Here is a 17,350-nt window from a genome sequence, read left to right on the forward strand (position 1 = left end):
GAAAAAGAAATATATCAAAATAAATTAGAAAATACTCATAATAAAAAATATGAATCACACAGCATGTATGTATTTAGTATAGGCTCCTTTCATTCAGCATAATTTTTTTAAGATTTAATCATTTTATTTTGTGTATCAGTAGTTTTTTCCTTTCAGAAGGAAGTGACTGAGTCACTTTGCTGTACAGCAGGAATTAGCACAATGGTGTTAATCAACTATGCTTTGATTTTTAAGAAATAAATAAAATTAATATACCTTAAAAAAAATAATACTAGTTAAGTAACACTAGCTCCTGTGAGAGATGCACCCTAAAATCTCTGTCTTAACCAAATAAAAGCTTATTTCTCTGTCACCATACAGCCTGTGGAGGTCATCAGGTTGTGGGGGCTGTGCTCCATGTGGTCAATCAGGGACCCAGGCTCCTTCCACTGTATGTCTGTGCCTTCCTCTAGATATTCAGTTCTCTCTACCTCACTGATAGACAAGGAACGAAAATGACAATTACTTATAGTTTTTATGGGACAGGACTGGAAGTAGAACATATTACTTTGTTTCCATTTTATTGGCCAGAACTCAGCCAGAAGGTGTCACGTAACTGCACACTACAAGCCCCAAGGAAGAAGAGGATGAGAATACTGGCATGCATGCTGACAAAAATGATAAGTCTATGTGGAAACACCCCAGACTAGGGGGGAAACCTCTCAAAACTCAACAAAAGAGGGATATTAAGCCCACTATGACATCTAGAAAATAACATAGCTGTTTAAAACAGACCATATAACTACTGTACAGTAAAAATATAAAATTATAAAGAAGAAGAAAATAGTAGGTATAAATGGATCACAACTAGATAAAACTAGATGATATTTACTGTTAATACTCAAAAGGATCAGAATTTTTTTAATATCTAAAGTTAAGTGCAAAGGGTAAAAAATGGAGTAAAAGATGAACTAAATCCATAATTGTACTTAATTTGCCCCAAAATTTGGCTAAAATGGGGATAAATGGTCCCTGTTCTGGTTATTGGTTGCTCTGTAACAAATTACCCCCAAACAATTTTATGAGTCATGAATTTGAGCAGGACTTACCTGGAGAAATATGTTCCAATAGGCAATAATGGTGGACACTTGTCATTCATCTGGCAGATGGAGTTGTCTGGAGGGTCCAAAATGGCTTCACACACATGTCTAATATCTTGGCCAAAAGACAAGTCTAAGTGGGGACTGTTGTATAGAGCATGTACACATGGCTTCTCTAGCACAGTGGCCTCACGGTAGTTGCACTTCTTATATAAAAGCAGGATTCCTGCATAATAGCATGATGTTGGGCATATACTTAGGTAAGTATATGTTGCACCCAACATCAAAGCACCTAAATATATCAAGAAAACTGATAAAACTCAAGGGAGAAATAGACAGCAATACAGTAGTATAGAAAATGTCAATATTCCACTTTCAATAATGGACAGAACATCCCAATAGAATATTAACAAGGAAACCAAGAATTTGAATAACACTATACATCAACTGGACCTAACAGAAACATGCAGAACATTCCACCCAGCAGCAGCAGAATACATATTCTTCTCAAAGGCATACAAATCTTTCTCCAAGATAGGCCACCTGTTAGGTCAGAAAACAAGTCTTAACAAATTTAAGAAGACTGAAATATACCAAGTATCTTTTCCAACCACAATGAAAGAAAACTAAAAAATCAATAGCAAGAGGAAAACTAGAAATTTCACAAATATTTGGAAATTAAATAACATATTCTTAAATAACAATTGGGTCAAAGAATAAATCAAAAAGGAAATTACAAAATACCTCAAGACATAGAAAAATAAAACAAAACATACTAAAACTTATGGGGTGAAGCAAAAGCAGTACTAAAAGAGAAGTTCATAGTGATAATCTACATTTAAAAAGAAGAAAATAAATGATCTAATTTTATAGGTCAAGGAGCTAGAAGAAGAACAAACTAAACCCAAAGTTAGTAAAAAGATGGAAGTGACAAAAATCATAGCAAAAATGAATGAAATAGAAAACAAAAAAGCAACAGAAGAAAATCAACAAAACTGAGTCGATTTTTTGAAAAGATAAAGTCAACAGACCCTTAGTTAGACTAAATAAGGTAAAAATATTTGAGTAAATAAAATCATAAATGGAAGAAGAGATATACAACTGATGCCATGGAAATAAAAAGGATCATAAGAGACTGCTAAGAACAATTATACACCAACAAACTGGATAAACTAGAAGAAATTAGAATTCTTGCACATTGTTGGTAAGAATGCAAAATGATACAACTGCTATGGAAAAACAGTAAGGATGTTACTCAAAAAATGAAAAATAGAACCACCATGTGATCCAGCAATCCCACTTCTGGGTATTTTTTTTTTTCTTTTGTCTTTTTGTTGTTGTTGTTGTTGCTATTTCTTGGGCCGCTCCCGTGGCATATGGAGATTCCCAGGCTAGGGGTTGAATCGGAGCTGTAGCCACCGGCCTACGCCAGAGCCACAGCAACGCGGGATCCGAGCCGCGTCTGCAACCTACACCACAGCTCACGGCAACGCCGGATCGTTAACCCACTGAGCAAGGGCAGGGACCGAACCCGCAACCTCCTGGTTCCTAGTCGGATTCGTTAACCACTGCGCCACGACGGGAACTCCCCACTTCTGGGTATTTATCTAAAAGAATTGAAATCAGGATCTCAAAAATATTAACACTTTTATGTTCATCACACCACTATTCACAACAGTAAAGACATGGAAACAAACATCAAATGACAAATTTTTAAAATGTGATATATACATATAATGGAATACTGTTCCATTTTTAAAAAGAAATTCTGCAATATGCCACATGAATTTTGAGGATACTATGCTAAGTGAAATAAGCTAGTCATAGAAAGACAAATACTGCATGATTCCACTTAGAACAGCTATCTAAGACAAATGAATTCATATAACCAAAGAGTGGAATGGTACTTGCCAGGGGTAGGAGCAGGGGGTTGAGGGGAATGAGGAATTACAGTTGAGCATAAAGTTTCAGTTAAGCAAGAGGAATAAATTTCTAATTGTCAGATTTTTGGATGAATGGCTCCCAGATATCTTACCCATGTCAGGGAAGCCCTGAAAAGAGAGTGATGGGGTGCCCAAAAGAGTCTCAAGAAGACCAGAAGACCCACCCCCCCAACAGCCACAGGATGTCTGTTTGGAGGCTGCTGGCACAGACTGGTACATGGGTACTGGACTTAGGACTTGGTGAATAGCGAACAATTGGCTTTTGGTCAGAGGTCTTCACATCAAGAGTGAGGGGCATCTTTGCAAAGAAAATGTCCCATCTGTTAAATAATTGATCTCTGATAAAAAATAAAGCCTACAATAGAGATTGACAGAATACTGTAAATCAACTATAATGGAAAAAATAAAAATCTTAAAAAAAATAAAATAAAATAAAGCCCAGTTATTAAGTAAACCATGTCCTCTGAAAAATGAACCATGGCCTATACATTCTTGGGAACCAGATCGCTCTAGAGCTGGCCTTATCACACTGAAGCTGGGCATGATGCCTTATGGACCAAGGATGGTCAAAAGTAATATCTCATTATTTAACATATAAGACTGTCACATCCTAAAATATACTCCAAAGGAAAACCATAATGGAAAATGGCAGCTCTAACTGTAGGAGGAAAAACCATATCACATTTCTGTAAATCTACATCTATATTGGAAATTTACTAAGAACTTGGATTGCTGCCAGTACCGAAAGTTAAAACCTTTCACGTAACAGACAACGCAGTCATTAAACCAGGCACTCTTTGCTAGGCTGCTCATTTTCTCCCAAGACAGTATGTGAATGTCACAACAAAAACTGTATTCATAAAGGTTTTCAAGACGTCATGAAAATATGGGATTTAAAGGCCAGCCTATTATACATGGTCAAACAAAGATCCACGGGAGAGCTAGAACAATTTCAATCAATGATGTTGTCAGAGTCTGGCCTGGAACTAAAATGCCTGGACAAATGGGAAGAACAGATAAGACAGCATATGGACGGAAAGTGTGGACACAAAGCAGTATTATAATCTACATAAAATGGCTCTGTAACTAGACATAAAAAATTGCTCAGAGATTCTAAACTGTCTGCATATCGGGATTTCTGTACAAATCTACCAACCCCTACATATTTTCCTAATGGAGATGAAGAACAACAACCAGAGGTTTATATGATAAAAACACGTGTCACCCCAGCACACCTTCCATCACATTTGCCTAACCTTACTGGACAGGGCAGACCCTCACATGCTCTTTGAGTTTTGATGAGCCAGAACAATAAGATAACCATGATTTATATTCTTTTCTCAATGACAGCAATACCACACTTGTTATCTTTGTCAAAGGCATAAATATATCACTCATCTGCCAACTGAAGTTTGTTGGAAAAATTACCACTTAAATCAGTTAAGTAGATTGGATATGCCAATTAGGTGGATTGGCGGTTTGCATATTAGCAAAGTCTTTGTAATTTGTAGGATTCATTCTGTTTTATTGCATATTTCCCAAGTTAACTTAAAGTGTTTATAAATTTAATTTCTTTTATTTTAAAGAAAAATGAGTGGGTATGGCCAAGATGGTAGAGTAGGAAAACCCTGAGCTCACCTCCTCACATGGGCACACTAAAATTACAACCACTTATGTAGGCACTATTGATGAGGAAGACCTGAAGACTGGCCGAAATGACCTTCTACAACTAAAGATATAAAGGAAGAACCACAGTGAAAGGGTAGGAAGAACAGAGATGTGGTCTAGTCAGGACTTATACCTCTGGGAGGACAGCTCACAAATGAGAGGATAATTACAATTACAGATGCTCTCCCCAAGAAACGAGGGGTCTGAGTCCTATATCAGGTTCTCCAGCCCAGGGGTTCTACACCAGGAAGATGAGCCACCAGAACTGTAGTCTTTGAAGGCCAGTGGGACTTACTTTGGGAGAGCCAGAGGGCTGTGGAAAATAGACTCCACTCTTTTTCATTTTTAGTTTAAGTATAGTTGATTTACAATGTTATGTCAATTTCTGCTGTGCAGCAAAGTGAATCAATCATACAAGTATATATATATATATATATTCTTATATATGTATGTGTGTGTATGTGTGTGTGTACATATATGTATGTATGTGTGTGTGCATATACACATTCTTTTTTAATATTATTTTCCATCACAGTGTATCCCCGGAGTAGAGACTCCACTCTTAAAGGGCACACACAAAAATCTCACACACACCAAGACTAAGTACACGAGCAGTAATTTAAAAGGAGCCTGGGTCAGACCAACCTGCTGATCTTGGAGAGCCTCCTGGAGAAGCAGGAGACAAATGGAGCTCACTCTGGGACTCATCTGCCATGAGGGCATTGGTGCTGGCAAGTGTCATTTTGGAATCCTCCTCCAGCTTATTATTAGCACCAGGACCCGGAACCACCCACCACCCTGTTGGCACCAGTACCAGGATGCCTCGGGCCAAACAGCTACTTAGGCAGGGAAACAGTACCATCAATACAGTGGAATACTACTCATCCATAAAAAAGAATGAAATCTGGCCATTTGCAACAATACAGATGGACCTGCAGGGTATTACGCTAAGTGAAATAACTCACACAAGAGAAAGACAAATACTGCATGCTTTCACTTATATGTGGAATCTACAAAACAAAACAAATGAATAAACACAACAAAACAGAAACAGAGTTATAGAGACAGAGAACAAAAGGATGGTTGCCAGAGGGGAGGGGAAAGGTGGAGGAAAGAAAAGGGTAATGGAGATTAAGCAGTACAGATTTCTGGAAGCAAAATAAATGAGTCACAGTACGAAATGCAGAATGTGGGGAACAAAGTCAATTATGTAAATCTTTGTATGGTGACAAATGGTAAGTAGACTTATGGTGATCATTTTGTTTGTTTTTTGTCTCTCTCTTTTTTTTTTGGTCTTTTCTAGGGCCTCAACCACGGCATATGGAGGTTCCCAGGCTAGGGGTCTAATTGGATCTGTAGCCACATCAATGCAGGATCCAAGCCACGTCTACGACCTACAGCACAGCTCACAGCAACACCAGATCCTTAACCCACTGAGCAAGGCCAGGGGTCAAACCTGCAACCTCATGGTTCCTAGTCAGATTCATTAACCACTGAGCCACGACGGAAACTCCTGGTGATTGTTTTGAAATGTATAGAAATATGGAATCACTATGTTGTGAAACAGTAACTAACATAGTCTTGTAGGTCAATTATACTTCAAAAACAAACATACAGAAACAGAGATCAGATTTGTGGTGACCAGAGGTGGGGGTGGGAGGAGGGGGAACCAGATGAAGGTGGTCAAAAGGTATAAACTTCCAGTTATGAGATAAATAAGCATGAGGGATATAATTTACAACATGATAAATAAAACTAACACTTATGAATGTTATATGAAAATGGTTAAGACAGTAAATCCTGAGTGTTCTCATGACAAGGACAAATTTTTTTCTATTTCTTTATAAACTATATGAGATGATATTCCCTGAACTTATTGTGATAATCATTTCATGATGTATGTGAGTCAAACCACTATGCTGTACACCTTGAATTTATACAGTGCTATATATTAGTTATACCTCAGTAACATTGGGAGAAAAAAATTAAATTAAACAGATAAGGTCTAGAGATCTGCTGTACAACATTGTACGTATAGTCAACAATAACATATTGAACACTTAAAAATTTGTTAAGAGGGCGAATCTCATGTTAAGCATTCCTTTCACAATAAAGGAAAAAAATAATTGAGTTGCCAAAAGAATTCTAAAAAGTATCAGAGTTAGTCAAGACCATAAGTCCAGGACTCCAAAGTATGAAACAGATGTCTTATAATCATCAGATACTGTCTTGGGGGTTTAAATCCCACATACTCCTGGTGACATTTGCTCAAAACCAAGCAGAGGAAGGAAATCTAACTATATAAAAAGAAACACAAATAAGACTATTGGTCAACTCTGTGGTGACAATAAGGCACAAGAGTGGAGCAATTCTATTCACAAACTTCCCTTTGGGAACAATACAAAGGAGCGGAGGACCAGTGAGTTTCCTCCTTCCAAGTCAGTGTAATATCCTGACTTTCATACCGAACACAGTCCAATCACACTTGACCCTTTCATGGCAAAAAAGAAAAGGGAAACACTCAGAATCACTTTAGCTTTGAACCTGCCACATCTGCAGCATATGGAAGTTCCCAGGCTGGGGGTTGAATCGGAGCTGTGGCTGCTGGCCTATAGCAGAGCCATAGCAAGGCGGGATCTATGTATGCTCCTTGAAAAAAATCAAACAATATATAAAAGCATAAATTTTTTTAAAGTTTTTCTTTCCTCCCCACTTTGACATATATTTCTATACTTTGCTCTCACCTTAATATGTACCCTCCCAAGTCTGTTGTACACGTACACTCACACACACGTACACACACACTCTATGAAGTAGTCTTATCCTAACCATATCATTCTGCAATTTGTTCTTCTTAAAATGTGTATAGTTGGATCTCAGTTTTTCTATTGGCTGCCTAGTATTATACATGACTAAGCAATCATTCATTGATGGGATGCCTTTTATTTCATTTCCTTTTCTGTTTTTAAACTCATTTATAGAAGTTATACTTGCACAGTTCTAAAAATTCAGACTGTGCAGAAGTATCTAAAATAAGAAACAGGAGTTCCTCAGCAGTAACGAACACGACTAGTATCCGTGAGAATGCAGGTTCAATCCCTGGCTTTGCTCAGAGCCCTGAGCTATGGTATAGGTTGCAGATGCAGCTCAGATCCTACCTTGCTATGGCTCTGCTGTAGGCCAGTAGCCACAGCTCTGATTCAACCCCCAGCCAGGGAACTTCCATATGCTGCAGATGTGGCCCTAAAAAGCAAAAAAATAGAAGTAAGAAAGAAAAATCTCCACCACCCATCCCCACCAACCCCACCACTCCCACACTCATTACTCAGAGGTCTTATTAACAGTTTCTAAATTCTACTGTTAATTACCATTGAAACTGTATGTAATATATTTATACCTCTTTTTCTTGATTTTTGAGCTATATACATTACCTATTGATTCCTCATGATAAAAAATTAGTACATTCAATATATGCATGAAAATGAAATATGGCATTTGATTACTGAACAATCTCAGCCTGCTGCTAATAATGAGTCATCTTCTGTGGTAATACAACTTGGTTACTACCAGTAATATTTCAATTATGGAAATATAGTGGTTTAGTAATAACTTGGATTTAGATACAGATAAACTCCCCCAGGAGATAGAATACCTCAGTTCATGTCTTATTCCTCCTGGCAATTAACTTAATTATAAACACATTAATTAACCTCATAGTGCCATAGTTTATCTTTTCAAATAGAAATAATAACTATCTCAACAGATCTGAAAGGGGATCAGGTTAAATCATGCCTTTCAAAATGCATTGTAAACCACGGCGGGGGGGCGGGGGTATCATTAGCCTTTCTCTTTAGCCATCTCTGTTATTCCTGGAGCTGGTGAAGGGCAAACAGGGCAAAGTCAAGCAGACAGGTCAGGCTGCAAAGTCAGGAATCCTCACTTTGCCCTTTGGCTTCTCAGGTTTCAGATGTTAAGACATCTGATGGAATATGGGTGTCAGCCAGAGCAGAAACTGAACCGGCAGTTAACAGGATCTGTCATGTATCCCAACAATAAGAGGTCTCAAAGCAAAACCAGATGCCAGAAGCAAGAGAAACAGATGCCTGCTGCTATTGGTGGTAGCAATAGAGGCACCCATCCCCTCAGCTGGAACAGGCTTTAAGTGTCTGACATGGGGTTGGGGAAGGGGATGGATATAGACATCAAATGTCTAAGTCTTTGAGACAGTCCCTGGACAGAAGAGCAGAAGGGGAGAGAGGAGCTCCTGGCTGCAAACGAGTATATGCCATTCCTCAGCGACCTCCACTGTCCCAGGGTACAGACATATGGGAGAGCTTAGACCCAGAAGCCACTGGAGCCCTCACTCTGTGCTCGAGGGCTAGCTTTCAATTCTGTAAAAGTGATCTTTCTGGGGCAAATTCACTTGTAGACACATGAGGAAAGTTCATTCTGTAATTAGTCTAAACATTCCATAAGAATACCACTGCTAACTCACAGATACAGAGAACAACTAGTGGTTACCAGTGGGGAGCAGGAAGACAGGAGGGGAAATAAAGGAGTTAGGGGGGAAGGGTTCTAATGTGACTATATGAAATCATCTGTGTGAAACCTTTGAAAATTGTAAAACACTGTAGAATTTGAAGAATCTTTCATTCAATAAAAATAAATAAAAATAACGCTACAGTGGGGGAAGAAAAAGAACACAGCTGCTGGAGGTCCTTTGGGGAGGGCAGCACTTCACAGCTCCATAGGGCGCCCCTTTGCTGTCAGGCTGATTTTGACAAACTAACACTTTTTCCTGGTGGTACTGGGCTGATCAGCCTTTAGCTGTGCTGTGTGCTGGACAGTGGACAGCTCAATCTAAGACATGGCTGGAATGGGAAAGAACAACTCTGAGGTGCCCCTCAAGACTTGAGATGAGAGACTAATCTGTCCTCTAAGAGTTTTTCTAGCAAAATAAACAAAAAGGAGAAGATCAGTTATCTGTTGGAATAAAGTAGGAAGCTATAAATGAGTAAACAAAGCACCTGGGGGCACTCAAAGATGCTCAGGGAGTATTCTTGGGAGTGGGACTATACTGGAGTTGTAATTTAGTAAGCAGAGAATGAATCAATTGTTTTTGGAGAAATATGTTGAAAACAGAAATGGACAGTTCAGTCATTTCGTATGGTTAACAGGGCGGTCATCTTTTGTGGCACACACTATCATGTAACAAGGACTGAGCCTCCTTTTTTTTTCTTTTTAGGGCCACATACACCTGCAGCATATGGAAGTTCCCAGGCTAGGGGTCAAATTGGAGCTGCAGCTGCCGGCCTACACCACAGCCACAACAATGCACAATCCAAGTCGCATCTGCAACCTACAACACAGCTCATGGCAATGCCAGATCCTTAACCCCTGAGCAAGGCCAAGAATCAAACCCACATCCTCTTGGATGCTAGTTGGGCTCTTACCCCACTGAGTCGAAGTGGGAATTCCCTGAAGACTGAGCTTCTATCCCGCCCAGGGCAGTTCAGGGAAAGTCAGTGTCTTTTCCAGCAAGTCTGAAGGATGGGGTTCCTGCCACGCCCCACAATGGTTGCATGTCCTTGGTGGAAAGGACCCCAGAGCATGGAGCCATTAGCTTGGATCCTACAGCTAATGCCCCTTGCTAGGATTCCAGGTGTATCCTGCAGTCTTAAATCAAATTAGCTTTCCATGTTGTCTTCCTAGTTAAAGTAACTTGAATATCCAGATAACCTATTTTATTTCTCTCTGTAAATTACTGTCATTTTCTTTATATTTTTACATTTTATATTATGAAAATTTCAAACACAAATTAGTAGAGAAAATAGGAGTTCCTGCTGTGATGCTGTGGGTTAAGCATCCAGCATTGTCTCTGCATTGGTACAGGTTCGATCCCCAGCCTGGCACAGTGGGTTAAGGATCCAGCATTGCCACAACTGTGACACAAGTCACAGAAGCAGCTCAGATTCAATCCCTGGCCTGGCAATTTCCACAGTGCTGAGGGTGCGGCCAATAAAAGAAAAAAAAGTAGAGAAAATAGTATAATGAATATATACAACATTAACATTATATAATGTATGATGAATAGTATAAAACACTCATTAATCAAGTTAAATCATTATCAAGATTTTCCCATACTTGCTTCACTTTCCTGCACTTTTAAAAACTAAAACGTTTTAAAGCAAATGTTAGACCCAAGTCATTTCATCCCCACTTACTTCAGTATGGATCTCTAACACATAGGTATACTTTCTTACATATCCACAAAATTCTGCTTTGTATTTGTTTCTGTGATCCAGGTTGATGAGAAATTAATGCATTCTTAGGATGCCAACAAAATCAAGTTTCTGACTCTAATGTACAGTGAACTCACCAAATAATGCTTTACCTAAATGATTCTTCTGGTCACCACGATCCCTCTGTCAGAACATGACTTTAATGAATGAACTACAACAATCCAGGTCCCTCACCTCTCCCATGCACAAGTCTATTCATACTTGTGTACCCATGTACACTTTGTGCACACACAAACACATACACACAACTCTAAGGGGGAAATGAAGTAAAACCCGTCTACACAATAAAACAGTCAGCCACTGTAGCAATTTTGGTGGCTAGCAAGGTAAGTAGGGATGCCTCCTACACAGACAACACAAGATGCAAAGGTAATATCTATGTGGCTTGGAAAAGAGTAAATGGGCACAGTAGGAAAGTACCAGCTTGTTAGGAAAAGAACTGAAAACCATAAGGCACCACCAGCAAAGACAGTATTTCATGGCAGGCAAAATTTTGCTGGTTCCTTCTATCTTGGTGTGTGAGACACTTATTAAAATTTCCCTGCCTTCCCCATCATACCCACTGGCCTCTTTCTGACCCATGGATTCCCAGGGCAGGTACTTCATATGATGTCCTTCTCACTCCCTTCCTTTCTTTCCATCTTCCCTACCTCCACACCTCCCTCACAAATGCCTCTTCCACTAACTCCCCAATGTTTTAATTTTAAAAACCAGGAACACATTTATTTGGCTAAAGCATGTTCAGCACATAGCGCAGTGTCTGGTTTACAACCTCTGCTATGGTCTGAAGGTTTGTGTTCCCCCCAAATTCATATGTGGGAATCCTAATGCCTGATGTGATGGTGCTAGAAGATGGGGCCTTTGCGCAGTGATTACGTCCTGAGAATGGATAAATGGGATGAGTGCCCTTACAAAGGAGAGCCAGCTGAGCCCACCTTGTGAGGACACGGTGAGAAACGGCGAAATGTGAACCAGGAAGACAGTCCTCATCAGAACACAACCATACTAGTGCCTTGATCTTGTAATCCTAAGCCTCCAGAATTATGAGAAATAAATTTCTGTTGTTTATATGCCACCTTGCCTGTGGTATTTTGTAATAGTAGCCCAAACAGACTAAGACAGCCTGTTAAATACTGGTTGGATAAATTGATCATGAATAGTTTGAATAAAATGATAATACTTCAAGACCTACATGAGTTTTTATTTCAGGTTTTCTCCCCACCCCCATTTTTGGTCACCCTATGACATATGGAAGTTCCCAGGCCAGGGATCAGATCCAAGCTGCAGTTGTGACCTACACCTGGATACAGTGGGGCAATGCTGGATGCTTTAATCCACTGTGCCAGACAGGGGACCAAACCTATGTCCTGGCGCTGCAGAGATGCCACCAATCCCACTGCACCATGCAGGAACTTCAGAGCTACGTGACTTTTTTCTTTTTCTTGTATGTATGTACGTATTTTTGCTTTTCAGGGCCATACCAACGGCATATGGAAGTTCCCAGGCTAAGGGTAGAATCGGAGCTGTAGCTACTGGCCTACACCACAGCCACAGCAAAGCCAGATCTGAGCCACATCTGCGACCTACATGCCACAGCTCACGGCAACACCAGATCCTTTAACCCACTGAGCAAGGCCAGGGATCGAACCTGCATCCTCATGGATCCTAGTCCGGTTCATTGCTGCTGAGCCACGAGGGGAACTCCCCTACATGAGTTTTGATGGAACTCTAACACAACATTGAAGGACCATTTGCCAAAATGGGTAAGCAGTCATAACAAGTGGCTTTTCACCCAGGAGATTAGAAAAGTGAGAATATTATACACACTTCTCCTTCCACCATCACCTACACCAAGCATAAGAGAGGAAAATGTCAGAGTGGAAAGATGATGGCCCTTGTCTGGGACAAATCTTGACTCTACCATTTTCTAGTTGTGAGGCTTTGAAAAAAATTACTTTTATTATGTTTTGTTTTTGGTTTTGTTTTTTTGATTTAGTTTGTTTGTTTGCCAAGTCCATGGCATGAGGAAGTTACTGGGCCAGGAACTGAACCCATGCCACATCAGTGACAATGCAGGATCCTTAACCTGCAGAGCCACCAGGGAAATCCAACAACAAAATTCATTTATCTTATGTAGAAAATGGGGATTATAATGTCTACTAGGCACAGCTGTTATTAGGATTAAATTAAACAATGTATGTAAGGCTCCTAGAACAGTGGTGGGCACATAACGGGCTCAAAATATTGCAATATTTATTACACAATAATATTCATTATCATTAAGAAATCTTGGAGTAAACCTGAGAAGTTATGGTTTACTTGTGAAATAGGCAGGCTAAACACTTAAAATTAACTTCAGAGAAGGATAGCAAGAGGGTATCTTTAAGGGAGTACCTGTCGTGGCTCAGCGGTTAATGAACCTGACTAATATCCATGAGGATGTGGGTTCGAGCCCTGGCCTCGCTCAGTGGGTTAGGGATCCAGCATTGCCGTGAGCTGTGGTATAGGTCACAATCCAACGCGGATCCCAAGTTGCTGTGGTTGTTGTGTAGGCCGGTGGCTGCAGCTCCTATTCAACACCTAGCCTGGTAACTTCCATATGCCACGGATGCAGCCCTAAAAACCAAAAGCAAAAAAAGAGAAGAAAAGAAAAGACCTTTGACAGGTCTCCAAAGGAGAGGCTGAAATAAATGCCATCACAAGAGACTGGAATGTTTTGTGAGGCAATAAGGAACTATCTCAGCAGCAAAAACAGTGGGTGGGGCCTGTTGATTCAGCCAGGGGAGGGAACTAGAGAGCCCAAGTGACAGCTCCTAGAAAGGCAGCAGATGTGTGGTGGGTGTGGTAGTCACATTTCTAATTCTGGATTTCTCTGAGAAAACAGTGCAGTTCCCTTCAGGAAGGGGGGCTCCTGTGAGCATGGGGAACCTGGGCAAGTGGCAGTTAGGTGTCAGTTGACATCCAGGAAAGGAAGGGGCAAAGGGGACTAGCATTAATCTTACCATGACTGGGACAAGCCACGTGCCAGGCACATTATCTCTTAAAGTCACCACAACACAATGATAATAGTCACTACTTCCATTTTATGGAGAAGGAAACTGAGGCTCAAAGAGATCTTGTAATTCATGCCAGCTCACTCAGCTAGGATAGGGGGCAGGAGGTTGTCATAGACAACAGCATCCCAGCCACAGGCTGAGGTCTACCATGGCTCTGGTTCCTCTGTTCAGGAAATACTTGCTAAATACCTACTATGTGCCAGGCACAGGGCCAAGTACAGGCAATACAGTGGTGAGCAAAGACAGACAGTCCCCCAATCTCTGCACCAGAATGTGTAATAAGGGAGTTAGAGGCAGCTGTTAGCAAGTAAAGCCACTAATGTGAATAAAATAACAAAGTGAGATGTTAGCTCATATAACAAATAGACTCATCCATACTTTGGATGCGATGGGTCCCATGGGGATGGTGGCTCTAGTGTTTACCTAGGATTCACTGGGTAAAGAAGTGGTGAAGAAAAGCACTCCAAATAAGGCATCTGTACTTACACAAGGGCTGTGGTCAAAGCCCCAAACAATGCAAGTTCAGTGAGGCTTTGGTTTGGAGTGACTGAGCTGAGGGTGTGGGAGAGTGGAGACAGCAGATTTCCATTCTGAAAAATCCAACACATTTTAACAGGTGCCACTGGGAGGCTTGGGCAGCCATGAGAAGAGCACTCTGGTGGGTTCTAGGACAGTTCAGCTGCCTCAGTGGTACGTTGGGAAGCGAGGATTGATAGACCCAAGTAAAGAGCCTGAATCCTCAAGCATCTGTGCTAGGAAGAGCTCCCTGACCAGGTGGAGAGAGTATGCAGCAAAATCTCTAACACATCTAACTAGTGATGGGACTAGATCAGGGTCAGCAAACTACAGCCCAAGAGCCAAATCCAGCCCACACCTATTTCTGTGCAGCCCACAAGCTGAGAATGCTTTTTACCTTTGTAAAAGGTTGAAAAAAAAAAGTCCAATATTTTATGACACATGAAAATTATATGAAATTCACATTTCAGTGTCCATAAATAAAGTTTTATGGGAACACAGCCATGCTCATCTGCTGACTCTCATCAATGGCTGCTTTTGCAGAGGAGATAACTGCCACCCACACTGGGGGATAGCAGCAAAGCTAAAATTATTTATTATCTGGCCCTTTATGGAACAAGTTTGCTGAACCTTGGGCTAGTCAGAAGAACCTATATATTTGAGCATGTGGTCAGACAACTGACAAATGAGCTTTAGTGGGAACAAGTATGAAGTAATATACTGGGATAAAAATATCCAGACTATTTATAAAATGAAGACAGAGCTCTGGGCTGGGAGGTCACAAGTCAGAATGAAGCACAATGGCAAGGACTAAAAGCAGCTTGAGTAATAGTGTGCGAATTTCCTGCCCCAGACTCTAAGAATCAGGACACAATGGATGGAGTTGATTATCAGACAGCTTCCCTGGATGGGGGACCGGGGAATGATTTCAAGAAGAGTAAACTAAAATCCAATTGAGAAGAAAGGCTACAGAATTTCGCACTTTCACTTGAGAGATATGCATATCAATAGTCTGTAGGTAATCTGGGGAAAAAAAATCAGTGATAAAGATTTAGAATGTGTGGTGTGTGCACAGGGCTATTGGGGGATGGGTTATCATCTAGACTTTGTCTTCTTCAACTTTATAGCTCCAGTGCCTTGTTTAATGACTGGTATATGCTAAGCATTCAAATAATATTTGAAGAAAAGGAAAAGAGGAAGAGAGGGAGGGAGAGTGGGAGAAGAGGAAAGAGAGAAGAGGGAGAGAGAGGAGGAAGAGGGAAAGATAGATGGAAATTGGGCAGCATCTACAGGGTTTGAAGGCTGAACAGGAGCTAGCCAGACATTGAGGATGAAGAAGAACACCCCAGCAGGGAAACAGGAGCACAAGGGGATGGCAGAGGCCATGAGACCTGGAAACAATGTCACGTGAAACTCCCTGTCACCTTTGCTCTCTCCAAGGTAAACTGGTTTCTCAGATCACTGGTCCTTGAAGGGGCACCCAGCCCTAACATGAGGGCCCTCCCTGGAGTGGCTGGCCTCCCTCTTAGACACCTCTGACCTCTTCCATTCCAGTGTAACAAGAGTCAAGACCAGAGCGTTCCCTGAGAACACCCAGCCCAGTGTGCTGTAGCCCCAAAAGGAACAAGATGTCTTTCTCAGGGAAGATACCTCCCCTGCCCGGCAAAACTCAACCAGGGCTCGGGAATCTAAATATTCAGAGTTCTGGAATCTATTCTCACTGCGAGGTAAACTCAGCCCAGTAAACCCAGTAAATGGAAAGTCCCATGCACTGGGAATCCCCTCTATCCCAAGCAAAGAAGGACAGCTGGTCACCTGCCAGACAGGTTCCTCATTTACAATGGGCCTGTTGCGGAGGGGAAACTTTCCTTTCTACCCCCTTGAGCTTTGTGTGGCTGGACTAATAATAAAATGAATATAAAACAGATTAACAGGAGAAAAAGAAACAAATGGAGGTCCCATAGAAATGGGACCTAGGAAGTAGCCAAGGCAGGCAGCTTTTATACTTTTTAGACAAAGAGAGGTCTGGGGAACAGGAGAATAAGAAGCCTGTTCTGATTTGTGAGGAACTGACAGGACAAAGCAACTTAGGTTCTGGGCACCCAGTTAGTAAAGAACCTGAACAGAGTTTGGGCTTGGGGCAATAAGTTAAAGGAGCAACATGGTTTGTTTACATAGGGTTCTCGGCCTGAATTCCCTACCTTTGCTGATAAGCGTGTCCTTCTATCTCCAGATGCAGAGACTGCACCTTACACAGAGATTTGTTTCCTGCTTTCAGGGAGACAGGAGATTCAAAGAGTCTCTTCTTCTATTGGCCATAACTTTAATTCATATTAAATAATAATATGCCATTGAGGCTTATTTTGAGGTAGACTACCTAACAGGCTTCTTATTCTCCTGATCCCAGCCCTCTTGCAGTCCTGCTCTAGAGTTTCTGCTGCCTCAAGCCCATCACCCAGAACGTGCAGAGTGGATCCTTCTAGGTCAGGGGAAGGGACATCATGGGTTAAGTGGGTCACTGAGGACAGAGGATACCAGAAGACTGAAGGGGAGGAGTCCCCAAGGAACCTCAACTGCTGGAGAAGCAGATCTAGGACTCTTGTCTTTTATTCTGTGTCTGTAAGTGTTTCTGTGTAAACAATGAGGATCAAACAGTGCCTGGTATCAGGGAAAACTTTCAACTTTTCCAATGCTTAGAGATAGGGAAAAACTACTAAAGGGAAGCCTGCCTTAAACTCTATCTGTAAGCAAGGAGAATGTGAGTAATTAAAACATACATAAAGAAC

The 17,350-nt window shown here is 41.0% G+C and overlaps 1 pseudogene; it reads left to right on the top strand.

Annotated features, from left to right (window-relative positions):
* Window positions 1,321-5,146, top strand: LOC100521703 (annotated as a pseudogene).

The sequence above is a fragment of the Sus scrofa genome, chromosome 1 (assembly GCF_000003025.6).
Source record: "Sus scrofa isolate TJ Tabasco breed Duroc chromosome 1, Sscrofa11.1, whole genome shotgun sequence".
In the NCBI taxonomy this organism is placed as follows: Eukaryota; Metazoa; Chordata; class Mammalia; order Artiodactyla; family Suidae; genus Sus; species Sus scrofa.